Here is a 6,935-nt window from a genome sequence, read left to right on the forward strand (position 1 = left end):
CGACAGCAGAGAAGAGAGGACAGGCAGAGAAGAGAGGAGCGAGGCGGAGAGGAGAGAGGGGAGAGAGCAGAAGAGGGGAGGGGCAGAAACTGTTTTAGAAGCGCCGAAACCAACCTCCAACGCCTAAGAACCAGTAAAAGAAGAGAGAGGAGGCGAGTAGAGGTTAGGGGAGAGGAGAGGTAGGGGAGAACGAGTCAGTAGAGGGGAAATAGGAGGAGATCATACACATGAAAGGACAGCTTGTATCTTTCTTGCTGTCGCCTTTCCCAACTTTTAGCTTTTGGTTTCAGAACCCGATCTCTCCGCGCATTGCCCGTTCTTCTCCGTAGCTTTTTTCTCTATCTCTCTCTTGTCCTTCTGTGTTTTCCGTGTGGGCGCTGCATAGCAATGGCACCAGCGGCATATTTGGAAGAATGCTTTTATTTATTACAACGCAGTCTTCAGTAGGAACTAAGTTCCCGTTTGCTTCAATCCCTCCTACAATGACTTTTATCATATCTTCTTTAAATTTCTTCTCTCTCTCTTCGTCTCTTCTTATCCTCTATCGTCTCTCCATCTGCAGACTCCGCCTTCTCTCTTCTCTCTCTCTTCTCTCTCATCTCTGCTCTTATCACTCCTTCTCTCTCTCTCTCTCTACTCTCTCTCTCTCTCTCTCTTCTCTCGCTCATCTCAGACTCTCTCGTAATCATTCTCTCTCTCATCTCTCCTCCCTACACCCCCCAGTCCACCTCTCATCCCTTTCCTCATCACTCATTCCTGCCTCTTTTCTCTCTAGGTCTTTTTCTTCTCTCGTCTCCTTCATTTATTTTCCCCGCCGGCTGCTTCATTCAATTGTAATTTAAATATTTCTCTTTCTTTATCCCATCACATAACCAAAACAAGGACAAAGTTATTCTATCCCCCTTCCTCTATCTGTTCCCCCCTCCCTCTGGAGTGAGTGTAACGAGTGAGCGAGCAAGAGAGAAAGGGGGGGAAGGAGAGAGGAAGCGAGAGAAAGAGCGAGAGAAAAGTCCCCCACACCAATAAAAATAGATAGGTTGTCATGCTGATGAATGATTAACTCAGGGCCTTACGTGCCGCGCAGAACGGAGAGAGAGAGCGAGGGAGGGAGAGATGGAGGGAGGGAGGACGTGAAGGAGAAAAAGGAGAGAGAGCGAGAGACAGGGAAGGGGGCCCAGCCCAGCAGAAGGGGACTCCAGACTAGCGAGCGGGAGACTGCAGCTTGTGTCTCTTTTCCGAGACGCGACTGGAAACTCAATAGAGCAGGGGTCCTTAATTATGCACCCACAGCACGGCTGTCTGTGGAGCTGCCTGTTTAAACATCTAAACGGAACTCAAGCTTTTATCATGGAAGGAAATAAAAAATAAAAAGAGAACCAGGGGTAGTGTCAATGCCTTGCCGTTCCTCTGCTTCAAGTACACATTAGAAACAGGAGGAGGATGTGTTCTGCCTAACATACAGACAGTACAGGCAGCTGGGGTGCCACCTACATTCATCCATTCCCTTTGTTGCCTCCTTCACTCTCTGGTTCTGTGTTTAATTGGAGGGGGAGAGGGACTGAGAGAGGGAGAAAGGCTGTCATTAGTATCCGGGGGAAACAAAGCATTAGAAGCAGATTGAAGAGGGGTCAGCCGTCGTTACAGGGAGCATACCTAAACAGACAGGGTTTACATTACATTGGGGTTTTATTGAGTGTTATTAAAGTGATATTCCCATGCATGATGTAACACGGTATTATTCATTTGTCCTTTACATTGGGTGTTAGACGTTTATTTCAAAACACATGACCGGGTAATATTATCTATATGTATGGATCGTTTACTTCCTTGGAAAGTGAAATCATATCCCTACATGTGAGAGTAATGTGTCTCAAACCTGTTTTCTGCCTTATGTGAAGATACAGTATAGTATTGACTGTAAAACATCTCTCTAAGTAAAGATGTAGTCGGTTAAGAATGACAGCTACTGAAATGTAATGCACAGCTTTAAGGCATTCAGCCTGTCTACAGCAAACATGAGTACTCTTCCAGAGGGTAAGGCTGAGAGAGGAGCTAAATTAAGACCCCCAGATACAGACCCTCAGCTCAGCCTGTCTGCCTCCTCTGGGCCCATCACTCTGGTCACTAAGCAGGACCTCAACGGCTGGCTGGGACCACTTGGTGCCAAATCTAGACCGGGCACTCACCCAGACTTCATTCCTACAGGGTCCCCCTAGACTGGCTCAGGATCCAGACCCAAGATCCATCCACAGAGTAGAACTCCAACAAGAAAGAAACGGAACCTATCAAGCTAAATTCCAGAATCTCCCTCCATTAAACCCAAGCCAGCAGAGTGATGCCATTTCTTCTGTGTGGAGGAAGAGGAGACTTTTCTGCATTCCGACTTCAAAGGAGACAGCAGCGACTACTGTGCCTCTGAGATTACAACAGATAGTGATCCCTCCGTTACATAAAAACACGTCAAATTTGCATTTTTACATGAGAAATCACATTTTCACATGTGAAATACAGTTGAAGTCGGAAGTTTACAAACACTTAGTTTGGAGTCATTAAAACTAATTTTTCAACCAGTCCACAAATTTCTTGTTAACAAACTATAGTTTTGGCAAGTCGGTTAGGACGTCTACTTTGTGCATGACACAAGTAATTTTCCCAACAATTGTTTACAGACAGATTATTTAATTTATAATTCACTGTATCACAATTCCAGTGGGTCAGAAGTTTACATACACAAAGTTGACTGTGCCTTTAAACAGCTTGGAAAATTCCAGAAAATAATGTCATGATAGGCTAATTGACATAATTTGAGTCAAATGGAGGTGTACATGTGGATGTATTTCAAGGCCTACCTTCAAACTCAGTGCCTCTTTGCTTGACATCATGGGAAAATCTAAAGAAATCAGCCAAGACCTGTCTGGTTCATCCTTGGGAGCAAATTCCAAATGCCTGAAGGTACCAAGTTCAACTGTACAAACAATAGTACGCAAGTATAAACACCATGGGACCACGCAGCAAGAGGAAACCGGTACAAAAGTACCTATATCCACAGTTAAACGAGTCCTATATCGACATAACCTGAAAGGCCGCTCAGCAAGGAAGAAGCCACTGCTCCAAAACCGCCATAAAAAAGCCAGACTACGGTTTGCAACTGCACATTGGGACAAAGATCATACTTTTTGGAGAAATGTCCTCTGGTCTGACGAAACAAAAATAGAACTGTTTGGCCATAAGGATTAAATGTCAGGAATTGTGAAAAACTGAGTTTAAATGTATTTGGCTAACGTGTATGTAAACTTCTGACTTCAACTGTAGCTGTTTTCATATGTGGAGCTTAAAACAATTATTTCACGCGATTTGTTCATATGAGAAAAATAAATGCAAAAAAACTGACGTGAAAATCCACACTTGTCTAAAAACCTGGTCTGACGCGCTTAAAAATACATTAAAAAAAATAATCTTAACGTGTCATTTTTCACGTGATTTGTTTATAAATGTGTCCAAAACCACATGTATTTTTTTCTACACACCACAAACACAACCACACACACAACACACACACCACACACACACACACACACACACACACACCACACACACACACACACACACACACACACACACACACACACACACACACACACACACACACACTCAGTCAGTGATAGCCTCAATTATGGTGGCTTTACAGGCTCTCATAATAGATGATTATGTGATCAAAACTAATAACTCTAGGTTGGCATGGTTCTTAATGATAGACTCACTGCCAACCACGTGCCAGGGTGCCCATGCAGATGCAGATGATGCAGATGATTTTATCTGTGTGTGTGTGTGTTGTGTGTGTGTGTGTGTGTGTGTGTGTGTGTGTGTGTGTGTGTGTGTGTGGTGTGTGTGTGTGTGTGTGTGTGTGTGTGGTGTGTGTGTGTGTGTGTGTGTGTGTTGTGGTGTGTTGTGTGTGTGTGTGTTTGTTTTCTCCAGTCTTGGACTGGATAAAACTGATCTGTAAGATCATGTTACGTCTAGACACATACAATTGATTGCCTGGGAGCACTCATGGCGAGAGGAGGAGAAGAGAGAGACGATGGTAGATAGAGACAGAATTTTGTGACTCAACAATAAACTCATTTCTTGTTCATCCATGTCAGTACATCACACACACACACCACACACACACACACACACACACACACACCACAACACACACACACACACACACACACACACACACACACACACACACCACACACAACACACACACACACACCACACAACACACCACACCCACACACCTTTACCAGTGTTTTTTGTTATCAGGCCTGGGTAGAGAGGCGGCACCAACACAAGCATTGTCCCATCCCTGGGTTGGGCAAGAAAGGAGGGACAGGAGAGTAAAGAGACCAGATGCTTTTCTTATCCTCCCCTGCTCTTCAGCACCCATCTGCCTGAATCTCTCTCTCAACAACATTCGACTACTGTGGTGTGAAAATGATCCGGAGGCTCACGCTACTCAGGTGTGGGTTACATCTGACGGTAAGTATCGGTTCACGGCTTAAAGGATGTTCAACTGTCGGAGTTGAACACGGTGGGAGACAATCTCGCGGACAAAAGAAATTGAGAAATCTGAACCTAATACTGGCTGGGGGAAGTGTTAAATACTCTCGAAGGGCAAAACTAACGAGCATGCGGCTTGAGCAGAGAGAGCTTATGCTCTGCGAGATTTCGCATAGCATTTCCCTGGCCTACGGTCGCTCGCGGCCGAACCTGAGATCTTGCGGATAGGCTTTTCGCATCTCCTCTCCCCTTAATGGCCCTTTTCAAATCCAACAACACGCCTTCATAATAAAATGGTACAAATTAAAAGAAGATCAATGTTTTTCAGGCCGAGTAGCCAATAAATGTTCAATAGGAAACCCCGATATAGGGTTGAAGGATGCATACTAGTTAATACAAAATGGTATTGGACTATGATGATCCAGGACCCAATCGGCTTGTTTATTACGCTTCTGAACAAATCTCGCTCGTTTTGTTAACTGCACAAGTAACTTGGAGGACATTCGTTTGTGGGAGCTAGTAATGAGGAGGGTTCTATTTGACCAAAGCACCTATCCTAGTTAGCACAAATGAACAAACTGAACCTGTTTAGGCCACCATAATTAAAAAAAAACAGAAGCATTGAGGGGTCTGAGAGACAGGTCGATAAAGGAGAGTAGTAGGAGTCTGATCTCGCCCCAGAAGGGCCCGAGCCAGGAAGGTACAGCAGGCAGCGCCTGGCGAGCCGTAAAGTAACCTATGTATGAAGCTAGGCGCGGTACTCTAGGTTTTTTAGACTAGAAAGCATAAGCGGGTATTTGTTCTGGTTACGCTCTAACTTCACTGTCTCAGGAAGCCTTACAGCTACGCATACCTGAACGCACATTTGGGCGTAGTTATTGCGTGTCCGAACTGCTGCTAAATTGACAATAGCAAGGCTTGTAAGTAGCACCATGGCATGTCTGAACAGCCTAGGCTAGTCAAACGGCAGGTTGAGACAATGGCCCGACGCCTTAATCCATGGGCGCAGGTCAGTGCACTTAAATTTGTGCGAAATTCAAAATTAAAGTCATTGCAAATACGGCAGGAGAGATGGTGTGGAAAATAGGGTTGAAAGATGAGCGAAGTTTGTGGTTATTTCTTATAGTTATATATATGTTAATGCTGTCTTGTGGCTCAGTAACTAATGGCACAAGACAACTCCCACCACTCCGAATAAGACTTTGATAAAAAAGTAAACGTTTACGTCATAGAGAACATAGAAAAGCTATTAGAGTGTGGTATCTCCAAAAGTCTCAAACAAACCGGATCCGCCGGCAAGAAGGGAAGTAATAGTTCAGGTCAAAGTGTACAAACTTACACGAGCAAATGGAGAGAAAGAACATCGGGAATGAACCCCAAAGGAATAAATTTTTCGGAGTGGAAAGGGAAGGCACCCGGTTAGACAGGAAACTAAGAGGAAAAAAGAAAAAGACAAAGGAGAAATAGGAAGAGCATGATACAGGGTGAAAAGGTGAGGCAATTAGAACCAGAAGGTGAACAAAAATGTCGCAAGAACAGATCTTTTTTTGTATTTATATGTGAACAGCCACACGCGGATTCGAGCATCGCCCGGCTCGGTCAACGAGACGGCACCGCTATTCAAAAGCCAGAGATCTATAGTAGTCGAAAACCCCATAGTATCCTGTAATCGTGAAGTCAAGTATGATTGATAAAGTTTTATTTTTTTTTACAACATTTCGCACACAGAACTCAGAAGGAAGATTCTCGAGAAAAATACAAACTAGGTTAGTTTGAACGCGCTTGGTGGGGATTAGGAATAATGAGGGGAGGACAGCGATCGGGTAGTGTCACTGCAATTTCTGATGAACGACGGGGCATGCGGAAATGGAAGACTCCGGACTACTTAATATAGAGTGGCCATGGGAGGTGGATGGTGCTGTGCACCATCTTCATTCAAGGATAAATGGGGTTTAACCCTGGCTGGGTAGAGAGATATACGTTCTGAAATCTTCATTCTGGAGACAATGTAAGCTGGTACTTAAAAAGGTAGCGAAGACATTTTGTGGAAGCAGGCCCAGTTTGCCGACCTGTCATTCCAGGGCAGGGCCGCAGCGGTTTATGCTAGTGCCTTTCTGTGGTGGGGCAGCACAAGGCAGAAAAATCACAGGATTAGGGATTGGGTATGTCAAATCAATTTGATTTGTCACATACACATGGTAAGCAATTGCTTAATGCGAAGATGTAAGCAAATGGCTTGTGCTTCTAGTTCGACGCATGCAGTAATACCTAACCAACACGTGTCAAAAGAATGAAATAAGAATATGTACATAAAAACTATATGGATGAGCAATGGCAAATGGCATAGGCAGAGATGCCAGTAGATGGTATAGGAGTACAATATATAA

The 6,935-nt window shown here is 44.3% G+C and overlaps 1 protein-coding gene across 1 annotated transcript in view; it reads right to left on the reverse strand.

Annotated features, from left to right (window-relative positions):
- The window catches only part of LOC111963157 (AT-rich interactive domain-containing protein 1B-like), a 251,145-nt gene that overhangs the window by 143,476 nt on the left and 100,734 nt on the right, over window positions 1–6,935 (reverse strand).

Source organism: Salvelinus sp. IW2-2015, linkage group LG4q.2, assembly GCF_002910315.2.
Source record: "Salvelinus sp. IW2-2015 linkage group LG4q.2, ASM291031v2, whole genome shotgun sequence".
In the NCBI taxonomy this organism is placed as follows: Eukaryota; Metazoa; Chordata; class Actinopteri; order Salmoniformes; family Salmonidae; genus Salvelinus; species Salvelinus sp. IW2-2015.